The sequence below is a fragment of the Vipera berus genome, assembly GCF_964194415.1.
Source record: "Vipera berus genome assembly, chromosome: 1".
NCBI classification, from domain to species: domain Eukaryota; kingdom Metazoa; phylum Chordata; class Lepidosauria; order Squamata; family Viperidae; genus Vipera; species Vipera berus.
In genome coordinates, this window is record NC_138202.1 from 296,771,943 (window position 1) to 296,787,005 (window position 15,063).

The window sequence follows — 15,063 nt, forward strand, 5'->3', positions numbered from 1 at the left end:
TTATCAGCAAACCAAGCTGATTTCTCTGAGGAGTTTGTGTAGATGGAATAAATTCATTCAGGCATTATTTTATCTGTTGATTGTATCAAAGCATGGAAGAAAAAGCATAATAATATATCAAATGGATATTGGGCTTTAAAAGATATCAACCACCAAATCACCACCTGAAAAAACATCCTCCTGGACTACATAAAATTTATATGAAACTTTATTAAAACACACAACATTTTAACAAGAGAACACACTACATTGTAATCAACAGTGGCTAGTTCTTTGGATCAGACTACTGGATAGTCAAGCATTACTGGTTTCATGTTAGCTGTGTTAGTCATTGGACTTCATTATGTACTTCATTTTCACCACTCCATTGGTGCAGGAGAAGATTTACAATACCACATTTCATTGATGGTCTGGTAAAAGAAAAATAAAAGGCAGCTTTACTGTTCCATTGTTGCATTGGCTTGCATAAAAATGAGAGAGAGAGAGAGAGAGAGAGAGAGAGAGAGAGAGAGAGAGAGAGAGAGAGATCATATACAATTAGCAAAATTAAAAAAAAATGATTAAAGTAAGTTTTAAATAGATTGGAAGATCAGAGACAATAGATTTGGCAATTTTCAAGTGTTTAAAAAGATGGAATATACTTAGCTGTCTATAATCAATGAAATATTAAAAACTATAACTGTTATAGTATTTATAAATCCCATGTTTACAATTCATCTGATTCCACTTTTATCCTTTTCTTCTTATCTATTTTCCCTTTTCAGTTTATATGGTTTTAAGTGTTCAGTAAAATATTTTTTTTAAAAAAAGAATTGGTTATTGTTAATTTGTAATAGCTTTCTGTTTGAATTAAAATGTATGTTGGCAACAAGAGGCAGAGAGTTTATTCAGCATTAGTATTATGAAAGTGAACGTCCAAAGGGCACTGAAGCGTTGATCAATCAAAATACTTGCATAGGTCAAGTCACTTGTCCAGCTGACAACTGACTCACCAGGCAATGGTGTGGGATTAGATTCTTGAAATAGGGATCTTTTTTCCTGCACAGGATCCTCAATTCCTCAGTCACAAGCAGCTCAACAGTAGAGTTGATCCTGGTTGCACGTCTGAGAAGTATTCTTAAACTTAGTACCATACTTGTCTCATCTTTCCAAATCCAATAGGGACCCTTTGGAGAAATAGAAAGAGAAAGACCTGTGCTTTACTTCAAGGTGATTTGGGGGAGGGAGGAGGGTAAAGGACAGAAAGGGAAGATGTTTGGGATGGAAATTGAAGGAATGGGGTTAAAGAAACTGAGGACCCAGTATGAGTATCCCCCCACCCAAGGACATCTTGACTCAGAATTCCTCAACTCTAAAAGCACCATGGCAAACTCCTTTGTGACTTCAAGTAAGTACAGTTTTCACATGACAAGGCCATACACTTTTCCTTTGATCCTGTCCGCTCAGCAATTCTTTTTTCATCATATATAAAAGTCATTCCACAAATGAGATTTCTATTTTTAATTTCTGTGTAAAAGAGAAAAGTCTGGTGATGTTTCCCCAGTCACGTAGCATCACTGCCCTACTCTGGATTTTGTTTGTATATATGAATGTTGTAAATCATCCAAGCAAAAGCTGGCTGCAATTGCACAGTTGCACAGCACCAACAAGACTGCACACCGCATGTTACAGATCAAAAGAAGCATCTTCATATTTTTAGCGTGAGCTTTTATGGTTGGAAATGTAAAGCCAAGAAACTACAATTCCCCTATCAAGAAATCTCGACAAATGAAAGACACAATACAAGGCTAGCAATCCTCTTTCTCTTTTATCCTTCAAGGTTATTTAAAAAATAAATCAATACACACTAGTTTTTCACATCAGATTTCTAGATAGAAATCAATGTTTATTAAAATACATTTTATTTGAAAATTGGTAACTTGTTGCCTTCCTATGTGGAGTGTCATTAAAATGTTAGCCTCAAAAGTCGCAGCATGGATGTGGAAGTCCTTGTTATGGACAGCATAGCTTCCTTTGTTATTGCTTTTTTATTATTATTACAGGAATCCCATCAATGACACAGAGATAAATCTTATACATTTTGGATCATGATGTGTAACTACAGTTCCAAGGATGTTCTCTTCAACTCAGATTTTAGGACTTCACCCTTGCTTATTTAAACAATCAACTTTGACAGGAAGTCGGTGCAGGGGAAGGGCAGGGATCTTCTTCATGTCTTAGTCCTTTACAAAGTTCTGGAGAAGAAGATGGTGGCAGGTTGGTTTTTTTTTTCAGAATCAAAAGCTGTTTTCCTAAGCATGAATTGTAATAGAAGCCTCATTTTTATGACGTTTCCCACCTAGCATCCTTATAGTATCTTTAATGTATTTATTAGCCTACAGTTAGAGAAATAACTTTAGAAATATTTAACTGGCTCCATTACGTAGATCAGTTCCAGCAATGGTGTGCAATGGTGACATAGATATGGCTGAGGAAATCACAAAGAAACAAAAACTTCCCTTCTGGTGGGTCTATGACAATTCACCATGTCCATGTCCAACTTGCTGCAGGACAACTTGCCATAGCCAACTCATCACAGGACAACTCATTGCTGGACAAAAGTTACACTAATAACAAAGCAATGGTAGAATAGAATCATTAAAGAAAGGATGCAAAAGCAAGGACAGAATGAAATGTGATCAACGAAAATTAAAATATTTATTTATTTTAAATAATTAGATTTGTTAAATTGTTCCACATTGAGTTGTCCAATGGCGAGTTGGCTGTGGCGAGCTGGCCGTGGTGAGTTGGCCATGGCAAACTGGCTGCAGTGAGTTGGCTGTGGCAAGTTGTCCCATTCCTCCTTCTGGTATTTTTGCTTGGTATTTTGTTTCCCCATATACATACACACAAAAGAGTATTTGCAAGTTCCATTTCAATATGGGCAAATTTACCATTCTTTACAAGTGAAGTTATGGGTGCAATGCTGAGTAGCAAATGCAATGAAACCTTATTACAAGGCAAACCAAACCAAATAAGACAATATGAAGACAGCAAGTGGTTGTGGCCTTTATCAGTTAAAGCCATTATCAGTTATATAACCAAACAGTTATTGTTAGTCTGGCCTCCAAGAACAAGGAACACAAAGTTTGTTTAGATGATGTCTGCTTTATTAAACCAATGTTTGCTCATGGAACATTTTGCATATCATTACACAAAACAGGTGCTAGCCCTTTTTTTTTTAAAAAAGGGATAATCTTACCTATTTTGTAGCAATTATTGGAAGTGCTTCTAGCAAGAGAAAGATATTTCTTTTATATGTTACGATGCCAAGTGACTAATTAAGACCATATGTTCATCTGGCATCAATCAGTTTAGCTTCCTAATAGGGAAAACAATGCCACTGACACCGGTTGAGCATCTGGACTAACATTTCAGTCAGGGTCCAATATGCACAAATGTTTAAAACTGAGGGAAGGTTGTTCAAATTAAGATCAGCTGCACAAATCATTACTTTGGACTTCTGATACTGGCAATATGAAAAACAGGTTGGACTTAACTTGTTCCTTTTCCAAATAAACATCCTCTCTAATAAGAAGGGTTGCCGCTGCTTTCTCCAAATGCTCTACTGATGCTAACCACATCCCCCAATATTTCTGTCAAGTTATAAATGATAGAAAGAGACAGAGATACCTTGGTTAAAATTTTAAGCTCTGAAAGTGGGCCAAACTAAATCTGCAACAAGATGGATTGATTTATAACTGAACTCAGTTAACATGAGGGAGAAGATTACTTTAGAGCAGAGGTACCCAACCTTTTGGGCACCAGGGAACAGTTCAATGGAGAGAGGTTTCTCCGTGGACTGGAGGGTTGTGTGGTTTTGTGTGTTGCCTGTATCCCGCGGATGGCGTTTTGCTTGTTTGTGCGGATTGGTTGCTGGCATGCCGCAGCCCGGTACTGATCCACAGACTGGGGGTTGGGGACTGCTGCTTTAGAGCATCTTTCATTTCTGCCCCATTGCAAACTGAGGCATCACAGAAAGTAAAAAAAAGGGGAAGAAGAGACAGGAGAGAGTGCTTTTATTTATGTAAAATAAAAGTGGGGAGGAGGAAAAGGAGGAGGAGGAGGAGGAATAATGAATTTCTTGACTAACAAGCCTTTGGGATCCCTCATATTCCACAGTGATGCCTCCTCAGACGAAATCATAGCATCTTGGAAAACATGAAAACATTGTAATAGCTTTCCCACAAGTGCTTTTTCAAAATGGCAACTGGACTTTGTTTTTCCTTGAAGATGTTTCACTTCTCATTCAAGAAGTGATGAGATAATTAGATGAGAAGTGAAACGTTTTCAAGGAAAAACAAAGTTCAGTTGCCTTCTGAAAAAGCACCTTTGGGACAACCATGACCTGGATGACTGAGAATTTCCATAGACATTGTAATATTTTACTCACTGCTTCTTAGTTATCTGACCTTCAGCAATAATACGATCCTGTTTTATGCACTGTGTAAATCATTGTTTTCTCTATTAGAAAAGACTGACTTAATGGCTATTTCCATTCGTGAAAGTGAGGAATGATAATTGATGAGTTAATCTTTTCCCCAGTGCTTTTTTTGTAAAAGAAAAAGGTGCCGGAACTCACACATGTCATACAACCTGCCTTGCCTACCCTACAAGGTTCCATCCAAAAAAGGTGCCGGAACTCCGTTCTGAGCGTTCTATGAGAAAAAAAGCCCTGCTTTTCCCAACCACAGTCCCCAACAATCAGCTCCATCAGATTCAGAAAAGGCTATCCTTTCTTACTCTTTGAAATTTGCATAGATTTTCTGCACTACAGTTCTGTTGTTACTGTAAAATTAATGGCATTCCATCTTCAAACAAACATACATACAAGCTAAGGACACTTTAAAAAATGTTAAGATTTTTTTTAAAACCCCTATAATTTAAACTCTCTAGTACCAACTTTTATGAAATGATGTATACTTCATTCCTTAATAGTTCTCTACCTTTTCTAGAAATATCCTGCTGTCAGCAAAAATGAAAACAAAAAGACACTTACAAAACAAATCATTTGTAAAGGCGTAGACCTCAAACCTGATATCCTATTTTCTCTAGAATATTTGCTCATGTTGGTGATCCTACATCCAGCCATCAGAGTAGATTGGCTGATCTCTTCACAGCCTTACTCTGTGTTCCAATAATAGTTTTTCCCATGGAAATCGTTCCTGAAAACTGGTCAGTGTGTACAGTAAGAGATAAGTTTCCCAAGCAACAGAAAGAGGCATTTGGCATTTGTCTTTGCACAATGTGGCAAAGGGTGTACAAGTAGCTCAATGCTATAGCAAAAGATTTGTTTGATGTATTTATCGCTTTTAACTTGTTTTCTTACTCCTGCACACACACACACACACACACATGCCGCCTTTCTCTTTATTTTAGTTTGTATTTTAATGTTTATTTTTGAAACTCAATAAAAATATTTTTTTTAAAAAAAACAACCTGACCACCGTTTCCCCTCCTGGGACCTCAATGTTAGGTAAATGTCCTGTTAGCAGCTATGTGTCTTGGATACTTTGTTGCCTGGTCTTTCTTCCCATTAAGTAAAGAATAAGTTTGGAAAGGCTCTAAATCACACACAGAAAGAGAGAGACACACACAGACACACAGAAACGCATAAGTATCGGAGCTGAAATGGTCTTTGGCAGACTTAAAGATATATTCAGGGCCAAGTTCAAATGTGACCTCCCTCCTCCCCTGAAGAAAATATGCTCTCTCTCTCTCTCTCTCTCTCTCTCTCTCTCTCTCTCTCTCTCTCTCTCTCTCTCTCTCTCTCTCTCTCTCTCTCTCTCTCTCTGCATGGCAGACACCACTGTTTGTTTTCCCATTAAGTACACCAATATTGGAGCCAGCTGGCATGCTGCAAAAATCCAGAATGCTAATCTCTTAGTAGAAAGAAAAAGTAACATGGAATGATTCTCTAAATCAGGATCAGGCCAGACACAGTGCCTAATGCAGTGTAGACAGTCTGAATCTGATCAACGTTCTCTGTCTGTAGAATTGTCTCAGGAAGCCAAAAGCATCAGAGAGGTGGAGCAGGAAAGCTGAGAGAATGAAGTCCAGCCTTAAAGCCAAGTCCGAGAAGCCCATTATTAACCTCAATGAACAGGGGAACATCAGTCCCTGGGTGATAGACAGAATGGATCAGTCGTTTCAAGGCAGGTCTCTTCTAATGAAAGAAAGACTTTCCCTAACACCAGAACAAAAATGCTCATCTATAGTTCTTCTGCTGCCTTTTTTGATGGTGGTGCCAGGCATGAAATTTGCCATGCAATGAGAATGAAGGTGAGGAATCTCTTTACAGCATTGTGACAACTTATGAAACACAGGCTCACCATTACATTATGACTTAGAAATGAAGTGTCGGTCTGTGGAATATCATCAGAAAAGCTTTACCTGTGGAAAAATAACCCCAAACCCAGACTTTATTTGCAGGGATTTTCTTGAACCTGCTCCCACTGTCAACTCAGAACACTAGATTGCAACACTCAAAATTTGAAATAACAGATAAAGAGAGTTTAGAAAAACAAGAAGGAAACTGTGCTGCAATACAGCAGCGCTAGGCCTTCCACCTCATAAGTCATTCAAGAGGCAGTTGTGAAGCTGCATCTCACCATTTTACTCCATCTGCCATACATTCCAGATACTCAAGCAAATTCTACCTTTTCTCCTGAAGGAATCTTGTGAGCATCTGATCAATTCAGATGAAAGGTGGAGGGCGCCTGGCTAAATAGAGAGTATGAAGTTATTATTTTCAATGGGTCTAAGAAGCTTGTTCATCTCTGGCACTGTGTAGTGAATCATGGTGGTAATATGGAAAAATAAGTGTGGGAAATAAAAGAATTATTTTCCTGTTTGACTTATTAAAGTAGCCCTTTTAAAATTAAATTCTAAGGCGAGGAAAGGATTGCTTTTCACTGAAATCTTCATATTATGCTCTTGCCCCATGTCCCAAACAGGAAACACAAAGTGCCATTCCACACTGAAAGAGGGGATCAATGTTTCCAGCAGAAATGAGATAGACCTGAAGAAGTTCTATGTTTGCTCTTTAATATAAAAAATTTAAATGAACCAATGAAGTTAACTGAATAATTAAACTAATTCCTATTATTACTCTTTTGCAAGTATTTCCAGAATGGTTTGTGCTTTATAAAAAGTACAGTTAAAAGAACAGAATAAAGATGTATGGAATGCTCAAAAGCATTGTCATGGGTAGAGTTTGTCTCTATCCACCCTGACTCACCTCTGAAGCTGAATCAGGTTTTGTGATTCCAAATATCTTCGGAAGTTGGCCAGATGGCTGTGTATGCAGATTTTTTTTTATACTTTTTTCATATGCAACAAACATGCAAGGCAGCAAACACACCAATATACCTTCCTCCTTCTATTTCCCCATAACAACAACCCAGTGAGAGTGAGTTGGGCTGAGAAAGAGTGACCGGCCCAAGGTCACCCAGCCCAGCTTTCATGCCTAAGGCAGAACTAGAATTCAAATCTCCTGATTTCTAGGCCAGCATTTTAACCACTACACCTGGCTTTCTCTCTCACCTTCATCTCCTGGTTCCCAGTCAGCAGTCCATCTCCAACTGCTGTGTAAAGTATATAACTTCAAAGATCAATATTTTGCAGAATCCTATCTTATCCTTGCAGGCGTTATACAACTCTGGAGCGTTCCATGATGAAAGGTGCCTTATGAATAAAAGGCCCTAAACCCCCAACTTGAGCATTTACTTTGGTTCCAAATATCAATTCCTGGTTACTGAAGCAAATAGTCTTGCTGTGCCTGATGCCATATAAAGGGAACTGGGGCTCTGAGGCCGCCCCCCCATCCCTTTTAAGAAGTCACCACCTTTTTTATGCTAATGGAACAATGGGAGAGCATTTCTTCCCTAACATTCATTGCATTTGTATCAAGCAGATTGAACCCCACATTTCCAAGGATATGAGCAGGGCATACATTAAATAAAAAGTCCCTTTTATCATGACAACCATGATAAAAGATGTCAGACTCAGAATAATGCCTTTTGCTCGAAGCTACTTAGGGAGCTTCATGGTTGACTGAGGTTTGATTCTTGGGTTTTCTACTTCCACTTCCAATGCTATATGCTTTATATGACATGAGTTATATAGTTGCAGCATGAGTAAAACCTTCCTTGTGAAAGGTTATAGTGAATTCTAAGAGAATTCCTTCCAAATAAGGAGCAGAGCTGTTTTGGATTCTTATAGGCCCAAGGATAAATTATTCATTTAACTCCAGCCTCCATTTTCTTCTCAATTTATACTACAGTGGTGCTTAAACATTTGTCAATGGACAATTCTAGAGGTTCAAATACTTTTGGCATGAAGAAATAATTGACTTTGGATAATTTTCTTCAATGAATCAGTGAACAAGTATATGTTTCAGACACATTTGTTTAATAGGGTTTTAAGACCTGGGTGAAGAACAGATCACTTTTTAGGTCATATTTATGTGGAAATATTGAAAATTCAATAGGGCTCACAAACTTTTAAGTACTTGTTTGTGTGTGTGTCCATACATATTCATACTATATATCTATATATTACTCCATGGTTTTTCTCTCCATGGTTTTTCTCTCCATTCTCTCCTCTCCATAAAAGGAATGTATCCAAACCATTATTTTAAATACTGATCCTCACTCTAGATGACTCCCTATATGCATTGCCTGGGACAATTGCTACTATTATCTTCCCTTAAATCAAGGACCCTGCTAGGAAAAACAAGTGGAGCTGCATGATTCAGTCATTCAGTGCTGGTCAATGTTCCTTCTCAAAGTGGTAGATAGCCACATTCATACACAATGTTCCAGTCCTTGAGTTATAAAACAAATATGCCAGCATAAATTATACTGCCCAAAATATTTATCCCTATTGTGTTGCAATAATGAGGCTGGCAAGTGGTGTTGTCCTACAAGAAAAAGAAAAGCAGCCACCAATCATGGTGATGATTTATCTGGGGTGGGACGGAGTTGGGCAAGAATAAGTAATTTCTTGTAATGGAAGATTTCACCATTTGTCTGGGGGCCAAGTCACAGATGAAGAAGTGCACCTTGCCTGTAGCTTGACATTTAGACTATTTCTTACCCTATTCTACCATGCTGGACCCATTTTTAGAAATAGCAAATTTGAACCAGCAAAATTATGGATAGGTAGACAAAAAATACCATCTCTCCCTTAAAATAATAACAATTTAAAAAGTTTTTTTTTTTAAAAAAATCTCTTTTTGGCAGAAGTAGCAGAAAATCTGAAATGTTTTCATTGGTGAGAGAACCAACAACCACAGCTGGTAGAACAAAATTCTTTTTCTGAGGTACAATTGACCCGTCCCCAAGCATATAAAAACCTAGGCATATAAGGAGTCATGCAGACAAGTACCAGTCAGATAACTCTGACTCTAGACATCTGGTGTCTCCTTCAAAGAAAGCCAAACAGTCCATGGAAGATAGTGTCCAGGAGAGGAAGGGTGTGCCCATAGCATCTAGAGTGACCAAAGTAGGTACTAGACATATCCTATCCCATTACCCATCAACCTCTTCTATGAATGAAATATGCTAGATTAGGTCCGTAGCCCCCCCCCAAATGTGTCAGGAGAAAAAGGCAAATACTAATTTAAAACTGGGTAGTCATGACAATATGGCATTACCCCATAGGGAAAGTTCATGCTGTGGTTACAGAGACAAAAGAAAGAGTCAATTGTTTGTGAAATGGGTGGCTATAGAAATTAGATAAATAAATTAAAAAAGAGAGATCTTACAAGGCAACAGCTGGCCTTTACAAATTAGAACTTCTTCCTTAAACTAGCCTTCTGCCAGATATGCTTAGACTACAACTTCCAGAATTCCTAGTCAGCAAAACCATCTCATTCCAAAGTTACCAAGTTGGGAGATTCTGAGAACAATTAGTCTAGCCTAGTCTGAACCTATACTAAAAAAGTTGAGTGTTGTTGCACTTTTATAGTTCTAATGGCTCTTGCAACATCTATATTACTAAAAAGCAAAACCAGCTGCCTTTTCAAGAGAAAGTTTTATCAGATTTTTTTCTAGCTGGGTTTTAACTTTTAACAACTGCATATGGACAGGAAAAACTTCACCTATCTAGCTTCTCCTGAAAATGCAGCTGTTTTAGATACAACAACGAGAGATTAAATAAACTTTTGTCAAAAGCGTGAGATGCAAATCTGCTCCCATGTAATCATTATCTGTCACAAATCTGCCCACATCCACATGGAGAAGTCACTAAACCTATTACCCCCTGCTATGTAAGCCTTGTATACAAGGGTTTGTTAATACAATCCCAGATTTCCACAAATGTAACATGAAAGGCATTTGCATCCTGTCTACTTATGTGAACTGTATTAGCAGATCCCTAGACTCTGAGATCAACTGAGGACTGTCTGAACATCTCAAGGGATGATTATTTGCTTTAAAACAGTTCATCTTTTCCTTCGCAGCTCATCAAGGATGAGCCCCCTCTGTACTGTCTCCAAGGCTTGTGATGAATATTGTACCTCCACTGGTGATTACAATTAACCTCCATTTATTCAGCTGATAAGAGGAAATGCAAACAAGTCATCGGATCATAGCATAACAAACTGTGGATGCCTAAATACTTTATTTAACTGTGCAGTTGTGATCTGGTACAAAGATTACTTTGTTTTTACAAACTGTCCATTTTAAAAATGTCTAAGATAATATTGCAATAAGGCAGGCATTTTGAACAACAGTAATGCTCTCTTGATTGATCAGTTGGGATAATGGGATTAGGGATATAAAATAATTCCACCCGTATCTCCATGGGAAGATAATTTGGAGGTTTTTCCCCCCCACCAAGCTTCATAGTGACATAAACATCAGAATAAAACTAAAAGAATTCCCTTTTCCATAATCAAAAATCAAGAACAACAAAAGGCTTTGAGAAAAAGCTGAACTATTGAAAAGTTGCACATAAACACCAATATCACCAAAATAAATAGCCAAGAATTAACACTACCCTATCTCAATTTATTATGATCATTCAAATACTTCAGCCTCAGTAAACTCTGTAAATCCCACTCCCGGTAAAGCCTGCCTGCTGCCTTATAATAATGATAATGATAGTGTGGTTGATAGGGAAAGCAAAGTGATGATGACATCAGGGTAGAAACTGGGAGATTGTGAGTTCTAGTTCCACCTTAGACACAAAGCCAGTCACTGTTTCTCAGCCTTCAAAAGGAGGCATTCTAAAATCTTGCTAAGAAAACTGCAGGAATGAACATGGACTCAAAAGCACACACAGAAAATATACTGCTCAAAAAAATAAAGGGAACACTTAAACAACACAATGTACTGTATTTAATAGTAGGATGTCTTATCTTGTGTTCCCTTTATTTTTTTGAACAGTACATGTCGATAGTAGTTTCAGCTATTCACTCCTTAAAGTTAAGATTCTTATATGAAGAATATATAATTTCAAGTAAGTTGGTTCACATGGACCCCAGGCCCATGCTATAATGAGAGCCATGGTGGCACAGTGGTTAGAATGCAATATTGCAGCCTAACTCTGCTCACATTGCCAGGAATTTGATTCCTTTGATCCTCACCGGCTCAAGGTTGACTCAGCCTTCCATCCTTCTGAGGTCGGTAAAATGAGGCCTCGGATCATTGGGGGCAATATGCTGACTCTGTATACCACTTAGAGAGGGCTGTAAAGCACTATGAAGAGGTATATAAGTCTAAGTGCTATTGTTATTCATAATTTCTCAGGATCTTGGATTTGAAGTCCAGCAGTAAAGCAAACTAAATTTTACCAGTGTGATTTTTGCCTCTTTTATGAACAAATCAAGCACAAAATAGGTGAGCTATGATGGCTTCAATTTTTTCTGCCTTGAGCAGTTGACATGCATGAACCAAATAGCTGGGCAGATGCTGTGAAGTATAATAATAATAATAATAATAATAATAATAATAATAATAATAATAATAATAATAATAATAATAATAATAATAATAATAATAAGAAGAAGAAGAAGAAGAAGAAGAAGAAGAAGAAGAAGAAGAAGAAGAAGAAGAAGAAGAAGAAGAAGAAGAAGAAGAAGAAGAAGAAGAAGAAGAAGAAGAAGAAGAAGAAGAAGAAGAAGAAAAAGAAGTTGGAAGGGACCTTGCAGGTCATCTAGTCCAACCCCCTGCTCAGGCAGGAAACCTTATACCATTTCAGACAAATGAGTGTCCAGTCTCTTCTTAAAAATGTCCAGTGTTGGAGCATTCACCACCTCTGGAGGCAGGTTGTTCCACCGGTTAGTTGTTCTAACTGTCAGGAAGTTTCTCCTTAGTTCTAGGTTGCTTCTCTCCTTGACTAGTTTCCATCCGTTGCTTCTTGTCCTGCTTTCAGGTGCTTTGGAGAATAGCTTGACTCCCTCTTCCTTGTGGCAGCCCTTGAGATATTGGAACACTGCCATCATGTCCCACCTCGTCCTTCTCTTCATTAAACTAGACAATTCCAGCAGCCGTTCCTTATATGTTTTATCCTCCAGACCTCTAATCATCTTTGTTGCTCTTCTCTGTACCCTTTCTAGAGTCTCGACATCTTTTTTACATCGTGGTGACCAAAACTGGATGCAGTATTCCAGGTGCAGTATAGCTGAGGAGAAACTGTGATTCAACTAAATTTTCATTAACCAGCTTGAAGAGAAATGGTTTCACAAAGTGGTTATCTCCCAAATTGGATTCTAGCAAGTCCTTCTGTTCAATCCAGCACACTATGGGAGCAACTCTCATTGAACCCAGTGGACTTCCTTCTGATTAGCAAAATAAATTCTGATTCTCAATTCCCCCACCAAAGAAAGACTCAGGATGGGATATACTTCAATGTTAGAACATCTGTTTTAAAATACATGTTTAAAAATTTAAAACCTTGGAAAACTTACAAGAAAAAGTACAAACTTTTTTCTTTTCTTCCCCCCCCTGTTTTTAAAGCATGTTTTATATTTCGAGCAGCTATGCTTTAATTGTTCTTTGCAAGCAATATTTCACAGTTAGAAGAAACTGTTAAAGAGACTATCCAAACAGCCTACTTAAGATTTTGGCTTTATGTTACTTAACTGCTGATTGTCATAAGGGCAAAACCCATTATATTACAACATGTTTCTTTTCTTTCTATAATCTATGTTGTCTAATCACCAGAGCTATAAATCATGTTCATTTCCTTCAGTTTCCTGTAAAAAGTCCTTAACGGGTTTCAAATCAGCAATGAATGAAGATATTGTCTTTTCTCTAATCAAAGAAGTCAATTTGGTCATCTCAGCAAGTTTCATCATCTTCACCAACCATTCTTCCACTTCAGGTATTGCCAGATCTTTCCATTTTTGCACCTACTATAATCTCACTGCAGTTGTCATATACAAAAATAAACCCCCATGACTTTTTTTCAACTGGAAGAAAATTTGTCCAACTCTTTGTCCATCAGCCCCAAAGAAAGTCCTCTTATCTTAATTGTATATTAATCCTTAAAATCCTCTGAATCCAAAATTTTCTAGCTTTTTACATGTCCACCAAACATGATAAAATATCTTTGTTGTTCACATAAATAAAGGGGCTTCATACATTGTAGACCATTTCTTTGGTGACATAAATTAATGAGACATAATTTTATAAAAACTATGTACCATTTTTATAATATTTTATTTAAGAGAATTTTTATAATTCTCTTTAAATTTAAAGTATGGTGTAAATTTCAATCATGTCAACTACATATTTTCATATTGTTCCAACTACATATTATTATCAAAATGTTTAGCCCACTTTATCATACATTCTTTCACTTGTGGTTCTTCCATTTCATATTTCAATAGAAGTTTGTATTTTAGCTATTACAGGTTCATCATTTGCGCATTATTTCATATCAAATTCAGTCTTAAAATGTTCAAAACCATGAAATATTTGTCTAGTTTAAATTTTTCTAATAGCTGTAAACATGAAAACCATTGACAACTATGTCCCTCTGTGACCAGTTCATCTCATTATTTTATTTAATATTGTTGTTGTTAGCTGCGAAGTCATGTCCGACCCATCGCGACCCTATGGACAACGTTCCTCCAGGCCTTCCTGTCCTCTACCATCTTCTGGAGTCCATTTAAGCTCACGCCTACTGCTTCTGGATGGTGGCTGGATGAAGTCACTGAAGCAGTAGGCGTGAGCTTAAATGGACTCCAGAAGATGGTAGAGGACAGGAAGGCCTGGAGGAACATTGTCCATAGGGTCGCGATGGGTCGGACACGACTTTGCAACTAACAACAACAACTGTTTCTGTGACTCCATCCAGCCACCTCATTCTCTGTCGTCCCCTTCTTCTATTGCCCTCAAACTTTCCCAGCATTAGGCTCTTCTCCAGTGAGTCCTTCCTTCTCATTAGGTGGCCAAAGTATTTGAGTTTTAGCTTCAGGATCTGGCCTTCTAAAGAGCAGTCAGGGTTGATCTCCTCTAGGATTGACCGGTTTGATCACCTTGCAGTCCAAGGGACTCGCAGGAGTCTTCTCCAGCACCATAGTTCAAAGGCCTCAATTCTTTGGCGCTCAGCCTTTTTTTATGGTCCACCTTTCACTGCCATACATTGCAACTGGGTTATTTAATATACCCCTTGACAAAATTCTAGTATCTCATGATACATTAGCCACTTGTGTTTGCCTATTAATTCTCCTCTCTAAAATGTCTCTTGTGCTAAGACCCACAAAGGTATTTTTAGGCACAGCTTGGATTTATTCCATATTCTCAATATGGCACATGTAACCTAATGATTTTTAAAATCCCCATTAACCTTGACATTATCACTACTACAGAAACTCATGCCACCTAAATCTCAGGCCATTCTAACTCCAAAATCCTTCTGTTTCTCAGCAACAACCACTCTTTCATCCAAACCAAACAGCAAGCTGCAAAATTTCAAATCATGTAAACCCAATCTCTCCTCTTGCCATTGCAGCCTGTAGCTCCTTTACATTTACCTCATGGTTTTCTTTCCCTTGCACACGAACTTATA

At 37.8% G+C, this 15,063-nt stretch overlaps 1 long non-coding RNA gene across 3 annotated transcripts in view; it reads right to left on the reverse strand.

Moving 5' to 3' along the window:
• Positions 1-212: 212 nt before the first annotated feature.
• LOC308669646 overlaps positions 213-15,063 on the reverse strand; it is a 33,665-nt gene continuing 18,814 nt past the window's right edge. For 2 of the 3 annotated variants that reach the window (XR_014026815.1, XR_014026816.1), the window contains exons 2-3: positions 993-1,166; positions 213-410 (exon numbers count right to left, since the gene is read on the reverse strand). This is a non-coding gene — a long non-coding RNA (uncharacterized lncRNA). Of the gene's footprint in view, positions 411-992; positions 1,167-5,038; positions 5,636-15,063 lie in introns of those variants that run through there. The other variant, XR_014026817.1, reaches the window with a different exon arrangement.